Below are 15373 nucleotides of genomic sequence, written 5' to 3'. Positions count from 1 at the left end.
TATGATTCTCACTTAAGGTGCGAGAGATCCTGGGTTCAAATCCTAGATGAGACCTATGTCTGTCACAGAAAAAGCAGTGGTGATGTGCTGTGCTGTCTAGGGTGTTTATATGTTAATTGTAGCACATTCAGCTGTGTTTTCAGTTAATGAACATGTTGTGGACTTCTGATCTAAATCAGTATAACTTGTACGATTATACAGACAAAAAAGAAGCGTCCTATCGGATTTCTTTGAAGGAATTCAATTAGAATTATGATCATATTTTGACACCATTCCTATAGGATTGTTTTAAAGTACAATACATAAAAATCCTTTAGGATAATTTCTACAACATTTTAATTGGATCCAATTTATATCTTAATTAAGATATGCTTTTCTATTGTCTCTCTTAGCCTATTATACAATAGTTTTGAATGTTTAATGCACAAATTTCCAAACTAACATGTCTATACCAAAAACATATACAATGTCGCTAGACCAAACTGTGGGCTGGCCCACTCGAAACAGAAGTTCACTGAGGGCCCATAGCAAGTCCACACAAAGTGTAGTGTATATAGCCACAATGGGCGAAGTATAGGTATACTATCTGAGTCAGAAGTATGTCCTATGAGCATGCTCTGTGGGCATTTAGTAATTAACAAAATAGTAAGGTCCCACTAATACTAAGTTGAGTCCAGGCACAAAATGTGCCTATAAGGTCCCAGTAAAGCACTTATATGCACCATTGTGGCTTTAACACAAAACAAAACTAGTTCACTTCTACTATATAGCAAAATAGCACAATATCACTTCAACTGCATAAATACATATTTTGAAAGCATAAAGAAAAATCAGTAATAAATGAAGCATCTAAAAATATAAAGACAACATGGACTATTTTTCAAAGGTTTGGGACAAAACTGCTTTAGTTTATAAAAATGCAGATATAAAAGTAACCTTGTAAATAATTATTCCTTTTTAATATGTTAACTTTTCCATTTGAATATGTTAAAATATAATTTATTCCAATGATGTTAAAGCTGCATTTGAGGCATTTGTGTCCTAAATAAAATAATTTGAGACAAAACAACAAAACATATAAAAATATACTTAGTTAGAAGAAAAACAAAGTAAGATTTTCATGTGTGTATTTTCTCTACCATTTGTACCTTAAAGGGTCACGAAACTCCAAAACACATTTTTTGAGCTGTTGACAGTCATATATGTGTCCCACACTGCTAAAAACACTATTAGGACACAAATATTTCACTAAAAAGTGTAAATTGATTGTTTTTTCGTTATTTCAAGCAAATTTGTACTTCCGGTTTGAAACAAATTTTTGAAGCTGCGTCTCAACCATGAGATAATAGCGTGTATTCCAGCGTGCAGACTGGATGTCTGTGCCAGAGTGTGTCTTATTACGTCTTACAGTGCGGCTCGAAGGACATCTTTTGCATTCAGAGCTGCTTTCGTGAAGAGATCATCGGCAACACTGCTCGAAGTTTACCATGGAGGTGAAAAGGAATCTCCCTGACAAGGAATTGAACCCAAGCCACAGCGGTAAGAGCACTAAGTCCTAACCACAAGACCACCAGGGAAGGCCTGGTTAAAGGTTGCCCTCTAGCGTAGCTGTGGGCCTCCACCCAGGTGTGCTGCAGCTGCTCTGACAAAAATAACTCTAACGTTTGCAACCTCCTCCTGGAGAAGAGAAAGTCTCAGAGCCTGGTTCACAGTTCTTCTATGGAGGGACTGTCACATGCTCTGTGTAAAAGCATTCTATCGACACCACAACTTGCCATGACAACAAAGCACAGCATGCGTTTAAGGAACTCCATGTTCACCGAGCCGTGTCCTCTTTCCAAGCAGCATGCTAATGAGCACTCCTTGAACAGTGTGTGCCAGTGGCGCAATGGATAACGTGTCTGACTGATCAGAAGATTCTAGATTCGACTTTTGGCTGGCTCGATCAGGATTTATTGCATTGCTCTCAGTCAGTGCACTGCAGTTGCAGTTTGCCCCTGCCAGAGTTGTTTGGTTCTACTTTGGAGTGGATCAAGTTTCTGGGGCTGCCAGCACAGAGCCTGTGGGGTGTATGAGTGGCACTTGTGCAAGCGGAGCAGGGACGTGCCAGCGATCAGAATGAACTGGAGTTTGTGCCAAGACTGGGTCTCAAGAGTGGCAGTTCCCATATGGTCTAGCGGTTAGGATTCCTGGTTTTCACCCAGGTGGCCCGGGTTCGACTCCCGGTATGGGAAGGCTTGAGTGCTTTTGCCCTTTTTGGCCAGCGGTCGGGCTGCAGCTACCTTATAGGATGTGGTTGTGGAACTTCGCCGTAAGCCTTCGATAGCTCAGTTGGTAGAGCGGAGGACTGTAGGTGGGATGATGGCAATCCTTAGGTCGCTGGTTCGACTCCGGCTCGAAGGACATCTTTTGCGCTCAGAGCCGCTTTCTTGCCTTCGCCAAGTGAGTTAACCACTCATCAAAGTTCAGCATGGAGGTGAAAAGGAAGTTCCCTGACCGGGAGTCGAACCCGGGCCGCGGCGGTGAGAGCGCCGAATCCTAACCACTAGACCACCAGGGAAGGTCTGCGTAAAGGTTGGCCTCAAGTCTAGCTGTGGGCCTCCACCCAGGTGTGCTGCAGCTGCTCTGACAAAAATAACTAACGTTTGCAACCTCCCCCCGGAGAAGAGAAAGTCTCAGAGCCTGGATCACAGTTCTTCTTGGGAGGGACTGTCACATGCTCGGTGTAAGAGCATCCTATCGACACCACAACTTGCCGTGACAACAAAGCACAGCATGCGTTTTAGGAACTCCATGTTCACCGAGCCGTGTCCTCTTTCCAAGGACCATGCTAATGAGCACTGCTGATGCGGACTGGGCCAGTGGCGCAATGGATAACGCGTCTGACTACGGATCAGAAGACTCTAGGTTCGACTCCTGGCTGGCTCGTTCAGGATTTTTTTGCATTGCTCTCAGTGCAGTGCGGTCGCGGTTTGCCCCTGCCGGAGTTGTTCGGTTCTACTCTGGAGTGAATCGAGTTTCTGGGGCCGCCAGCACAGAGCCTGTGGGGTGCTCTCCTGGGTTCAAAGGCTGCCCCAACCGCTCTCATGTCTTGGTCCCGTACATCCCTCAGGACTTCCAGAAGAAACCAGTACAGCCACTCTCCTGGGAAGACAGCAGTGACAGCTTGTAAACCAAAATGTTTGCTGTGAGGCTAAGGCGTTCTACTGCAGCACAGATACGCATTCGAAAAGCATACAATATTCAAAAACAAAGTGCCAACCTAAAACAAGATTGCAGTCAAAATGACCACCTCAGACAAGTGTGAGCAATGTTTCAGTCTCTGTTATACGTCGGCAAATATGCCACACAGTGCAGACGCTCATACTACTGAAAAGGAAGTTACCTGACTGAGAAAGGTATAAATAGAAATCGGAGCCTGCTCCAAACGACCTGGTCAGCCCCAAGTGGGCTGTAAAAACCTCCTGGAGTTTTCATTCATTTAATGTCTGGTACAAGACACTGCGTCCAACCAGTTATGTTTGAATGTCAAACCTACCCCAATCCTTAAACCAACCTCACAGTTTCCTGCTGTGTTTTATCAACCTCCCAACCTACCCCAACTCTTAACCCAACCTCACAGTAACAAACCTCCATGTGGGTTTCATTGATTCAATGTCTCGTACATGGCACAGAATACAACCTATCGCAGTTTATTAAAATCACACCTCCCCCAGCCCTAGGCCCAACCACACGGTAACCTGCTGTGTTTTATTCAATTTTACTCCTACCCCAACCCTAAACACAACCTCAGAGTAAGCAAGTTTATATATTTTTTTATTTTTATGAATGTCTACTACAGCTACATCAATCGCAAACCCAGCCTACGTGCGGTATAAGTGCCTACCACTTAGAGGTCATCCAGCCGACTTGCAGTGTAATCTCCTCCACTTGTAGGTCTCTGAGCTGCAGCAACACCTAAGGGCTCTGACACACAGACACAAAAGAAATCATTGCTTTTAACCTACTCTTGGAGAGGAGAGAGTCTCCGACCCTGGATCTCAGGTCTTCTATGGAGGGACTGTCAGGAATCCTGTAAGAGCATCCCATCCACACAACCTCTTGCCATAAAAACAAAGCAGAATGTGGGGTGAAGGAACTCCGGGTTGACAGAGCCTTGTCCTTGCTTCAAGCTAAGTGCTAACAAGGTGCTGAACAGAGTGACGGTGGCACAAAGGTTAGCGCTTATGACTACGGATCAGAAGATTCTCGGTTTACGGAAACCAAGAAACTGTGTATGAGAGAGTGCGTAAGTGTATGAGTGGCACTTGTGCAAGCGGAGCAGGGACGTGCCAGCGATCAGAATGAACTGGAGTTTGTGCCAAGACTGGGTTTCAAGAGTGGCAGTTCCCATATGGTCTAGCGGTTAGGATTCCTGGTTTTCACCCAGGCGGTCTGGGTTTGACTCCCGGTATGGGAAGGCTTGAGTGCTTTTGCTTCTGTCCTTTTTGGCCAGCGGTCGGGCTGCAGCTACCTTATAGGATGTGGTTGTGGCATTGCCCCATAAGCCTTCGATAGCTCAGTTGGTAGAGCGGAGGACTGTAGGTGGGATGATGGCAATCCTTAGGTCGCTGGTTCGACTCCGGCTCGAAGGACATCTTTTGCGCTCAGAGCCGCTTTCTTGCCTTCGCCAAGTGAGTTAACCACTCCTCAAAGTTCAGCATGGAGGTGAAAAGGAAGTTCCCTGACCGGGAATCGAACCCGGGCCGCGGCGGTGAGAGCGTCGAATCCTAACCACTAGACCACCAGGGAAGGTCTGCTAAAGGTTGGCCTCAAGTCTAGCTGTGGGCCTCCACCCAGGTGTGCTGCAGCTGCTCTGACAAAAATAACTAACGTTTGCAACCTCCCCCTGGAGAAGAGAAAGTCTCAGAGCCTGGATCACAGTTCTTCTTGGGAGGGACTGTCACATGCTCGGTGTAAGAGCATCCTATCGACACCACAACTTGCCGTGACAACAAAGCACAGCATGCGTTTTAGGAACTCCATGTTCACCGAGCCGTGTCCTCTTTCCAAGGACCATGCTAATGAGTACTGCTGATGCGGACTGGGCCAGTGGCGCAATGGATAACGCGTCTGACTACGGATCAGAAGATTCTAGGTTCGACTCCTGGCTGGCTTGTTCAGGATTTTTTTGCGTTGCTCTCAGTGCAGTGCAGTCGCGGTTTGCCCCTGCCGGAGTTGTTCGGTTCTACTCTGGAGTGAATCGAGTTTCTGGGGCCGCCAGCACAGAGCCTGTGGGGTGCTCTCCTGGGTTCAAAGGCTGCCCCAACCGCTCTCATGTCTTGGTCCCGTACATCCCTCAGGACTTCCAGAAGAAACCAGTACAGCCACTCTCCTGGGAAGACAGCAGTGACAGCTTGTAAACCAAAATGTTTGCTGTGAGGCTAAGGCGTTCTACTGCAGCACAGATACGCATTCGAAAAGCATACAATATTCAAAAACAAAGTGCCAACCTAAAACAAGATTGCAGTCAAAATGACCACCTCAGACAAGTGTGAGCAATGTTTCAGTCTCTGTTATACGTCGGCAAATATGCCACACAGTGCAGACGCTCATACTACTGAAAAGGAAGTTACCTGACTGAGAAAGGTATAAATAGAAATCGGAGCCTGCTCCAAACGACCTGGTCAGCCCCAAGTGGGCTGTAAAAACCTCCTGGAGTTTTCATTCATTTAATGTCTGGTACAAGACACTGCGTCCAACCAGTTATGTTTGAATGTCAAACCTACCCCAATCCTTAAACCAACCTCACAGTTTCCTGTTGTGTTTTATCAACCTCCCAACCTACCCCAACTCTTAACCCAACCTCACAGTAACAAACCTCCATGTGGGTTTCATTGATTCAATGTCTCGTACATGGCACAGAATACAACCTATCGCAGTTTATTAAAATCACACCTACCCCAGCCCTAGGCCCAACCACACGGTAACCTGCTGTGTTTTATTCAATTTTACTCCTACCCCAACCCTAAACACAACCTCAGAGTAAGCAAGTTTATATATTTTTTTATTTTTATGAATGTCTACTACAGCTACATCAATCGCAAACCCAGCCTACGTGCGGTATAAGTGCCTACCACTTAGAGGTCATCCAGCCGACTTGCAGTGTAATCTCCTCCACTTGTAGGTCTCTGAGCTGCAGCAACACCTAAGGGCTCTGACACACAGACACAAAAGAAATCATTGCTTTTAACCTACTCTTGGAGAGGAGAGAGTCTCCGACCCTGGATCTCAGGTCTTCTATGGAGGGACTGTCAGGAATCCTGTAAGAGCATCCCATCCACACAACCTCTTGCCATAAAAACAAAGCAGAATGTGGGGTGAAGGAACTCTGGGTTGACAGAGCCTTGTCCTTGCTTCAAGCAAAGTGCTAACAAGGTGCTGAACAGAGTGACGGTGGCACAAAGGTTAGCGCTTATGACTACGGATCAGAAGATTCTCGGTTTACGGAAACCAAGAAACTGTGTATGAGAGAGTGCGTAAGTGTATGAGTGGCACTTGTGCAAGCGGAGCAGGGACGTGCCAGCGATCAGAATGAACTGGAGTTTGTGCCAAGACTGGGTTTCAAGAGTGGCAGTTCCCATATGGTCTAGCGGTTAGGATTCCTGGTTTTCACCCAGGCGGCCCGGGTTCGACTCCCGGTATGGGAAGGCTTGAGTGCTTTTGCTTCTGTCCTTTTTGGCCAGCGGTCGGGCTGCAGCTACCTTATAGGATGTGGTTGTGGCATTGCCCCGTAAGCCTTCGATAGAGCGGAGGACTGTAGGTGGGATGATGGTAATCCTTAGGTCGCTGGTTCGACTCCGGCTCGAAGGACATCTTTTGCGCTCAGAGCCGCTTTCTTGCCTTCGCCAAGTGAGTTAACCACTCCTCAAAGTTCAGCATGGAGGTGAAAAGGAAGTTCCCTGACCGGGAGTCGAACCCGGGCCGCGGCGGTGAGAGCGCCGAATCCTAACCACTAGACCACCAGGGAAGGTCTGCGTAAAGGTTGGCCTCAAGTCTAGCTGTGGGCCTCCACCCAGGTGTGCTGCAGCTGCTCTGACAAAAATAACTAACGTTTGCAACCTCCCCCCGGAGAAGAGAAAGTCTCAGAGCCTGGATCACAGTTCTTCTTGGGAGGGACTGTCACATGCTCGGTGTAAGAGCATCCTATCGACACCACAACTTGCCGTGACAACAAAGCACAGCATGCGTTTTAGGAACTCCATGTTCACCGAGCCGTGTCCTCTTTCCAAGGACCATGCTAATGAGTACTGCTGATGCGGACTGGGCCAGTGGCGCAATGGATAACGCGTCTGACTATGGATCAGAAGATTCTAGGTTCGACTCCTGGCTGGCTCGTTCAGGATTTTTTTGCGTTGCTCTCAGTGCAGTGCGGTCGCGGTTTGCCCCTGCCGGAGTTGTTCGGTTCTACTCTGGAGTGAATCGAGTTTCTGGGGCCGCCAGCACAGAGCCTGTGGGGTGCTCTCCTGGGTTCAAAGGCTGCCCCAACCGCTCTCATGTCTTGGTCCCGTACATCCCTCAGGACTTCCAGAAGAAACCAGTACAGCCACTCTCCTGGGAAGACAGCAGTGACAGCTTGTAAACCAAAATGTTTGCTGTGAGGCTAAGGCGTTCTACTGCAGCACAGATACGCATTCGAAAAGCATACAATATTCAAAAACAAAGTGCCAACCTAAAACAAGATTGCAGTCAAAATGACCACCTCAGACAAGTGTGAGCAATGTTTCAGTCTCTGTTATACGTCGGCAAATATGCCACACAGTGCAGACGCTCATACTACTGAAAAGGAAGTTACCTGACTGAGAAAGGTATAAATAGAAATCGGAGCCTGCTCCAAACGACCTGGTCAGCCCCAAGTGGGCTGTAAAAACCTCCTGGAGTTTTCATTCATTTAATGTCTGGTACAAGACACTGCGTCCAACCAGTTATGTTTGAATGTCAAACCTACCCCAATCCTTAAACCAACCTCACAGTTTCCTGCTGTGTTTTATCAACCTCCCAACCTACCCCAACTCTTAACCCAACCTCACAGTAACAAACCTCCATGTGGGTTTCATTGATTCAATGTCTCGTACATGGCACAGAATACAACCTATCGCAGTTTATTAAAATCACACCTACCCCAGCCCTAGGCCCAACCACACGGTAACCTGCTGTGTTTTATTCAATTTTACTCCTACCCCAACCCTAAACACAACCTCAGAGTAAGCAAGTTTATATATTTTTTTATTTTTATGAATGTCTACTACAGCTACATCAATCGCAAACCCAGCCTACGTGCGGTATAAGTGCCTACCACTTAGAGGTCATCCAGCCGACTTGCAGTGTAATCTCCTCCACTTGTAGGTCTCTGAGCTGCAGCAACACCTAAGGGCTCTGACACACAGACACAAAAGAAATCATTGCTTTTAACCTACTCTTGGAGAGGAGAGAGTCTCCGACCCTGGATCTCAGGTCTTCTATGGAGGGACTGTCAGGAATCCTGTAAGAGCATCCCATCCACACAACCTCTTGCCATAAAAACAAAGCAGAATGTGGGGTGAAGGAACTCCGGGTTGACAGAGCCTTGTCCTTGCTTCAAGCAAAGTGCTAACAAGGTGCTGAACAGAGTGACGGTGGCACAAAGGTTAGCGCTTATGACTACGGATCAGAAGATTCTCGGTTTACGGAAACCAAGAAACTGTGTATGAGAGAGTGCGTAAGTGTATGAGTGGCACTTGTGCAAGCGGAGCAGGGACGTGCCAGCGATCAGAATGAACTGGAGTTTGTGCCAAGACTGGGTTTCAAGAGTGGCAGTTCCCATATGGTCTAGCGGTTAGGATTCCTGGTTTTCACCCAGGCGGCCTGGGTTCGACTCCCGGTATGGGAAGGCTTGAGTGCTTTTGCTTCTGTCCTTTTTGGCCAGCGGTCGGGCTGCAGCTACCTTATAGGATGTGGTTGTGGAACTTCGCCGTAAGCCTTCGATAGCTCAGTTGGTAGAGCGGAGGACTGTAGGTGGGATGATGGCAATCCTTAGGTCGCTGGTTCGACTCCGGCTCGAAGGACATCTTTTGCGCTCAGAGCCGCTTTCTTGCCTTCGCCAAGTGAGTTAACCACTCCTCAAAGTTCAGCATGGAGGTGAAAAGGAAGTTCCCTGACCGGGAATCGAACCCGGGCCGCGGCGGTGAGAGCGCCGAATCCTAACCACTAGACCACCAGGGAAGGTCTGCGTAAAGGTTGGCCTCAAGTCTAGCTGTGGGCCTCCACCCAGGTGTGCTGCAGCTGCTCTGACAAAAATAACTAACGTTTGCAACCTCCCCCCGGAGAAGAGAAAGTCTCAGAGCCTGGATCACAGTTCTTCTTGGGAGGGACTGTCACATGCTCGGTGTAAGAGCATCCTATCGACACCACAACTTGCCGTGACAACAAAGCACAGCATGCGTTTTAGGAACTCCATGTTCACCGAGCCGTGTCCTCTTTCCAAGGACCATGCTAATGAGCACTGCTGATGCGGACTGGGCCAGTGGCGCAATGGATAACGTGTCTGACTACGGATCAGAAGACTCTAGGTTCGACTCCTGGCTGGCTCGTTCAGGATTTTTTTGCATTGCTCTCAGTGCAGTGCGGTCGCGGTTTGCCCCTGCCGGAGTTGTTCGGTTCTACTCTGGAGTGAATCGAGTTTCTGGGGCCGCCAGCACAGAGCCTGTGGGGTGCTCTCCTGGGTTCAAAGGCTGCCCCAACCGCTCTCATGTCTTGGTCCCGTACATCCCTCAGGACTTCCAGAAGAAACCAGTACAGCCACTCTCCTGGGAAGACAGCAGTGACAGCTTGTAAACCAAAATGTTTGCTGTGAGGCTAAGGCGTTCTACTGCAGCACAGATACGCATTCGAAAAGCATACAATATTCAAAAACAAAGTGCCAACCTAAAACAAGATTGCAGTCAAAATGACCACCTCAGACAAGTGTGAGCAATGTTTCAGTCTCTGTTATACGTCGGCAAATATGCCACACAGTGCAGACGCTCATACTACTGAAAAGGAAGTTACCTGACTGAGAAAGGTATAAATAGAAATCGGAGCCTGCTCCAAACGACCTGGTCAGCCCCAAGTGGGCTGTAAAAACCTCCTGGAGTTTTCATTCATTTAATGTCTGGTACAAGACACTGCGTCCAACCAGTTATGTTTAAATGTCAAACCTACCCCAATCCTTAAACCAACCTCACAGTTTCCTGCTGTGTTTTATCAACCTCCCAACCTACCCCAACTCTTAACTCAACCTCACAGTAACAAACCTACATGTGGGTTTCATTGATTCAATGTCTCGTACATGGCACAGAATACAACCTATCGCAGTTTATTAAAATCACACCTACCCCAGCCCTAGGCCCAACCACACGGTAACCTGCTGTGTTTTATTCAATTTTACTCCTACCCCAACCCTAAACACAACCTCAGAGTAAGCAAGTTTATATATTTTTTTTATTTTTATGAATGTCTACTACAGCTACATCAATCGCAAACCCAGCCTACGTGCGGTATAAGTGCCTACCACTTAGAGGTCATCCAGCCGACTTGCAGTGTAATCTCCTCCACTTGTAGGTCTCTGAGCTGCAGCAACACCTAAGGGCTCTGACACACAGACACAAAAGAAATCATTGCTTTTAACCTACTCTTGGAGAGGAGAGAGTCTCCGACCCTGGATCTCAGGTCTTCTATGGAGGGACTGACAGGAATCCTGTAAGAGCATCCCATCCACACAACCTCTTGCCATAAAAACAAAGCAGAATGTGGGGTGAAGGAACTCCGGGTTGACAGAGCCTTGTCCTTGCTTCAAGCAAAGTGCTAACAAGGTGCTGAACAGAGTGACGGTGGCACAAAGGTTAGCGCTTATGACTACGGATCAGAAGATTCTCGGTTACGGAAACCAAGAAACTGTGTATGAGAGAGTGCGTAAGTGTATGAGTGGCACTTGTGCAAGCGGAGCAGGGACGTGCCAGCGATCAGAATGAACTGGAGTTTGTGCCAAGACTGGGTTTCAAGAGTGGCAGTTCCCATATGGTCTAGCGGTTAGGATTCCTGGTTTTCACCCAGGTGGCCCGGGTTCGACTCTCGGTATGGGAAGGCTTGAGTGCTTTTGCTTCTGTCCTTTTTGGCCAGCGGTCGGACTGCAGCTACATTATAGGATGTGGTTGTGGAACTGCCCTGTAAGCCTTCGATAGCTCAGTTGGTAGAGCGGAGGACTGTAGGTGGGATGATGGCAATCCTTAGGTCGCTGGTTCGACTCCGGCTCGAAGGACATCTTTTGCGTTCAGAGCCGCTTTCTTGCCTTCGCCAAGTGAGTTAACCACTCCTCAAAGTTCAGCATGGAGGTGAAAAGGAAGTTCCCTGACCGGGAATCGAACCCGGGCCGCGGCAGTGAGACCACGGAATCCTAACCACTAGACCACCAGGGAAGGTCTGGCTAAAGGTTGGCATCAAGTCTAGGTGTGGGCCTCCAACCAGGTGTGCTGCAGCTGCTCTGACAAAAATAACTCCAACGTTTGCAACCTCCTCCTGGAGAAGAGAAAGTCTCAGAGCCTGGATCACAGTTCTTCTTGGGAGGGACTGTCACATGCTCGGTGTAAGAGCATCCTATCGACACCACAACTTGCCATGACAACAAAGCACAGCATGCGTTTAAGGAACTCCATGTTCACCGAGCCGTGTCCTCTTTCCAAGCAGCATGCTAATGAGCACTGCTGACGCGGACTGGGCCAGGGGCGCAATGGATAACACGTCTGACTACGGATCAGAAGATTCTAGGTTTGACTCCTGGCTGGCCCATTCAGGATTTTTTTGCGTTGCTCTCAGTGCAGTGCGGTCGCGGTTTGCCCCTGCCTGAGTTGTTCGGTTCTACTCTGGAGTGAATCGAGTTTCTGGGGCCGCCAGCACAGAGCCTGTGGGGTGCTCTCCTGGGTTCAAAGGCTGCCCCAACTGCTCTAATGTCTTGGTCCCGTACATCCCTCAGGACTTCCAGAAGAAACCAGTACAGCCACTCTCCTGGGAAGATGGCAGTGACAGCTTGCAGACCAAAATGTTTGCTGTGAGGCTAAGGCGTTCTACTGCAGCACAGATACGCATTCGAAAAGCAGACAATATTCAAAAACAAAGTGCCAACCTAAAACAAGATTGCAGTCAAAATGACCACCTCAGACAAGTGTGAGCAATGTTTCAGTCTCTGTTATATGTCGGCAAATATGCCACACAGTGCAGACTGGGCCAGTGGCGCATACTGTCACCTGTAAGTTGTGGTTATTCTTGGTTACACCGGCCAATCACGGTCCGAGTTGGAACCAAGATTTTTTTTAATTCTTGGTCATGCTGGCCAATCACGTCCCGAGCTGGAACCAAGATTCACCCTATTCTTGGTTACGGCAGCCAATCATGTTCCGAGTTACAATGAACGCTCTGGCCAATCAGAGCCCTTATACCATTCAAGATTTGTACTGTAATAACAGATTTCGTTGCAGATTAATTCGGACAACAATTGCAAACTAAGTATTTTTATAACAAGTTGGTTTAAATGAATAACCATTACAGTAACGTTGAATACTATTCACTCTATATTTACTTTTACTTGATTTAAACTGTCCTTTAATTCCTTTCTAACCTCTACTTCTTCATGTGCTTTTGCTTTTTGTATTGATTTACTCATTTTAATCGTATACTTATTAATTTCATATTTTGTGTTATCCCACCATATTCTTTTATCTTCATGATGCATCTCATTTTGTATTTCAGTATTTATCAAGTCCACTATTGCCTTTCTATAAGGTTCTCCTTTTAAAATTTCTGTATTTAAAATCCATATCCCTTTTCCTCTTTCGGTTTCATTAAAATCAATCTTCATTAATAAAAACTTGTGGTCGCTTAGCGCTGTTTCTTTAAAATAAACACTCTATAAAATCACCCAGTTTTTCCTTGCATAAAATAAAATCAATCCTACTTTGCTTTAAGTTACCATCTACTAAATGTCTTCTTGAATATTCTCTTTTTCCTTCATTCATTACTCTCCATATGTCCACTACTTTGTGCTCTGCCATTAGTTTCTGCAACTCTTTTCTCCCAGTGTCATTCCTAAAAACCATGCCATCCGCTAAATCAGTTCTATTAAAAACCGTGTTAAAATATCCAATTAAAATAGTTTCTCCCCATAAAATCATTAGATCATTTATTGTTTAAAAAAGTCCTTCTTTTCCTTTTCTGCTACTGGAGCATGAATGTTACATAATGTTGTATTATTTTCTCTCATTCTAATAGCAAGGCATTTTCCCTCTTGATCATTGTATATTTCTTCCACATCATTCTTTATATCTTCTTTGACTAAAATAGCGACCCCTCTTCCCATCCTTCCATCACCATTGTTATAAAATATTTGCCCCCTCCATCTCCTTTTTAAATCTTCCATCATGCCATTATTCCGATTAGTCTCTTGTAAACAAATTAAGTTTTGTTTTTTGCACAGTTCCTTTACCTTGTCAAATTTTCCAACATTCAAAAGACCTCTTGTATTAAAACTAACACAATTAAAACCATTAAAAGAAAAGATAAAAATAAAAATAAATACTTAAAATTAGCGCTACCAAAATTAACGCGTTAACGCATGCGATTAATTTTAAATAATTAACGCGTTAAAAAAATTAACGCAATTAACGCATGCAGGTTTTTTTACTTCCTGTTGTGGTAGACATGTGTTCAACATGCAATAAATGTGGATAAGACCAAGGAAGCACTTTTTGAAGGAAAGTTCCAGTATAAAACAATTAGGTACATCACAGGTTATCCAGAATTTCATGCAATTTCGGGTGTTTCATTTTTAACTTTCGACTTCTGTTGTAAGTTGACACCGCATGGCGAACAGAAACAAAATCATCCGCATTTCATGACTCGGTGTTCCTTTAAGGTAAGGTTCCTTTTAAGGCTACACGGTAAAATTTTAATAAGAGTATTATCTTAATCATATTAAAATCGGAGTATTGGTGTCTTACGTAAATGTACTCAGTACGTCTGGTGAAGTCGCGAGCTGTCAAAGACAGGGCATTACTCTGCCTTTCAGCATGAGCCCACCAAGTTTAGCGTGTTTCCTCATATAAACACAACGAAAGCGTATACTTCGCGTTGTTGTGTCAGAATCCTTGTGAAATACAGTAATACTTTAGGACGCTTAGTTTAAGCAAATTTGATGAACTTGATCATGCGTGTTGAATCTGAGGGGAGTCGCTCCAGTATGGAAGGCCGTTGGGGCCAAAACGTCTGCAGCGCGTTGTGTGTGTCTGTCTGTGTGTTTGTCTGTGTCAGGCCCGTTGAGGGGTGTCAGGGGTGGAGTGAGCGACGTATCTGAGTAGGGGCGAGAGGGGTGTCCAATGTATTTAACGACCGGTTTGCAAGAAATTATCATTCATTTGCGGGCATTTGGGAGTCTCTGTGCACTTGCGGGATACTCCTAGTCTTAGCAACTGGATGAATGTAAAGGAGGATTAAGCAAAATTGTTTCTACTCTATAACTAATGTTCTCAACTCACAGCAATAAAACTTTACAATGAGTGCAACAGTTTGTATCCTATAGTTTATTATTATAATTTTTCATTTTCCATATCTGCAATTCCTGTATTTTGGCATTTTTTTTGCAGTCCACTTAGAATCCAACATGGAAATCAATGTTTTCTTTATTGGCATTGATTGTTTTGAAATTTAAATGTCATTAACATGCCTGCGTTTTAATTTCTGTAATAAATATGGCTGTCAAGCCAGGATCTTGATGGTTTATTGTGGGTATGTTGTTTGCATGAAGAAATCTGTGTTACAAGTTAAACAAAAATTCTATTAAACAATTATATTTTGAATTTAAATAATTTTTTGTCTTGCGTTTACATTAATTTTACATTTAAATAGGCAAAATTACAAGTTTCAGTATTTTAAATGAGATTAATCGCGATAAATTTTTTTTAAAAGGTGCGATTAATTAGTTAATTTTTTTTAATCGATAGATAGCACTAATATATACAGGGAAAGCTGCCCTCATATCGAACACACACTCACATATGCATAGGCTTATATTATTATTTTAAAAAGTAACAGAAAAAGGGCACTTTCTCTCCAGAAGGAAAAAGGGGCTCTTAATACAATGTGTGCCCCATTCCTATCTCTCCGCACCCCTCGTTGAGAACCAAGAGAATCGCTTTCGAGGTTAACTAGGCAGCCGCACACTTGACCCGTGTGCATAGAGTAGGTGAGATCAAAGTCCCTTTAAGATATTCTATAGTCTTTGCATGAGCTGGGATGCGGGCAGTGGACCAAACCATTGTGAGGAAGGGAA

At 45.5% G+C, this 15373-nt stretch overlaps 17 non-coding genes across 17 annotated transcripts; 13 read left to right on the top strand and 4 right to left on the bottom strand.

The window, feature by feature from the left end:
* Positions 1-2162: 2162 nt before the first annotated feature.
* Positions 2163-2234, top strand: trnae-uuc (transfer RNA glutamic acid (anticodon UUC)). The gene has a single exon. It is a non-coding gene; the product is annotated as a tRNA-Glu (tRNA).
* Positions 2235-2316: 82 nt separating this feature from the next.
* trnay-gua (transfer RNA tyrosine (anticodon GUA)) lies at positions 2317-2403 on the top strand. The gene is given in 2 exon segments: positions 2317-2353; positions 2368-2403. It is a non-coding gene; the product is annotated as a tRNA-Tyr (tRNA).
* Positions 2404-2488: 85 nt separating this feature from the next.
* On the bottom strand, positions 2489-2560 carry trnae-cuc (transfer RNA glutamic acid (anticodon CUC)). The gene has a single exon. It is a non-coding gene; the product is annotated as a tRNA-Glu (tRNA).
* Positions 2561-2855: 295 nt separating this feature from the next.
* On the top strand, positions 2856-2928 carry trnar-acg (transfer RNA arginine (anticodon ACG)). The gene has a single exon. It is a non-coding gene; the product is annotated as a tRNA-Arg (tRNA).
* A 1459-nt stretch (positions 2929-4387) lies between these two features.
* trnae-uuc (transfer RNA glutamic acid (anticodon UUC)) lies at positions 4388-4459 on the top strand. The gene has a single exon. It is a non-coding gene; the product is annotated as a tRNA-Glu (tRNA).
* An 88-nt stretch (positions 4460-4547) lies between these two features.
* trnay-gua (transfer RNA tyrosine (anticodon GUA)) lies at positions 4548-4634 on the top strand. Its single transcript is given in 2 exon segments — positions 4548-4584; positions 4599-4634. It is a non-coding gene; the product is annotated as a tRNA-Tyr (tRNA).
* Positions 4635-4719: 85 nt separating this feature from the next.
* On the bottom strand, positions 4720-4791 carry trnae-cuc (transfer RNA glutamic acid (anticodon CUC)). Its single transcript has one exon. It is a non-coding gene; the product is annotated as a tRNA-Glu (tRNA).
* Positions 4792-5085: 294 nt separating this feature from the next.
* trnar-acg (transfer RNA arginine (anticodon ACG)) lies at positions 5086-5158 on the top strand. Its single transcript has one exon. It is a non-coding gene; the product is annotated as a tRNA-Arg (tRNA).
* Positions 5159-6617: 1459 nt separating this feature from the next.
* trnae-uuc (transfer RNA glutamic acid (anticodon UUC)) lies at positions 6618-6689 on the top strand. Its single transcript has one exon. It is a non-coding gene; the product is annotated as a tRNA-Glu (tRNA).
* A 248-nt stretch (positions 6690-6937) lies between these two features.
* On the bottom strand, positions 6938-7009 carry trnae-cuc (transfer RNA glutamic acid (anticodon CUC)). Its single transcript has one exon. It is a non-coding gene; the product is annotated as a tRNA-Glu (tRNA).
* A 295-nt stretch (positions 7010-7304) lies between these two features.
* trnah-aug (transfer RNA histidin (anticodon AUG)) lies at positions 7305-7377 on the top strand. The gene has a single exon. It is a non-coding gene; the product is annotated as a tRNA-His (tRNA).
* Positions 7378-8836: 1459 nt separating this feature from the next.
* Positions 8837-8908, top strand: trnae-uuc (transfer RNA glutamic acid (anticodon UUC)). Its single transcript has one exon. It is a non-coding gene; the product is annotated as a tRNA-Glu (tRNA).
* Positions 8909-8996: 88 nt separating this feature from the next.
* Positions 8997-9083, top strand: trnay-gua (transfer RNA tyrosine (anticodon GUA)). The gene is given in 2 exon segments: positions 8997-9033; positions 9048-9083. It is a non-coding gene; the product is annotated as a tRNA-Tyr (tRNA).
* Positions 9084-9168: 85 nt separating this feature from the next.
* trnae-cuc (transfer RNA glutamic acid (anticodon CUC)) lies at positions 9169-9240 on the bottom strand. Its single transcript has one exon. It is a non-coding gene; the product is annotated as a tRNA-Glu (tRNA).
* A 295-nt stretch (positions 9241-9535) lies between these two features.
* trnar-acg (transfer RNA arginine (anticodon ACG)) lies at positions 9536-9608 on the top strand. The gene has a single exon. It is a non-coding gene; the product is annotated as a tRNA-Arg (tRNA).
* Positions 9609-11067: 1459 nt separating this feature from the next.
* Positions 11068-11139, top strand: trnae-uuc (transfer RNA glutamic acid (anticodon UUC)). Its single transcript has one exon. It is a non-coding gene; the product is annotated as a tRNA-Glu (tRNA).
* An 88-nt stretch (positions 11140-11227) lies between these two features.
* trnay-gua (transfer RNA tyrosine (anticodon GUA)) lies at positions 11228-11314 on the top strand. Its single transcript is given in 2 exon segments — positions 11228-11264; positions 11279-11314. It is a non-coding gene; the product is annotated as a tRNA-Tyr (tRNA).
* The last annotated feature ends 4059 nt before the right edge of the window (positions 11315-15373 follow it).

This window comes from Danio rerio, chromosome 4 (genome assembly GCF_052040795.2).
Source record: "Danio rerio strain M-AB ecotype USA chromosome 4, GRCz13ab, whole genome shotgun sequence".
NCBI classification, from domain to species: domain Eukaryota; kingdom Metazoa; phylum Chordata; class Actinopteri; order Cypriniformes; family Danionidae; genus Danio; species Danio rerio.
Note: the sequence above shows the minus strand (reverse complement) of the source record. Positions and strands in the feature narration are given on the sequence as shown.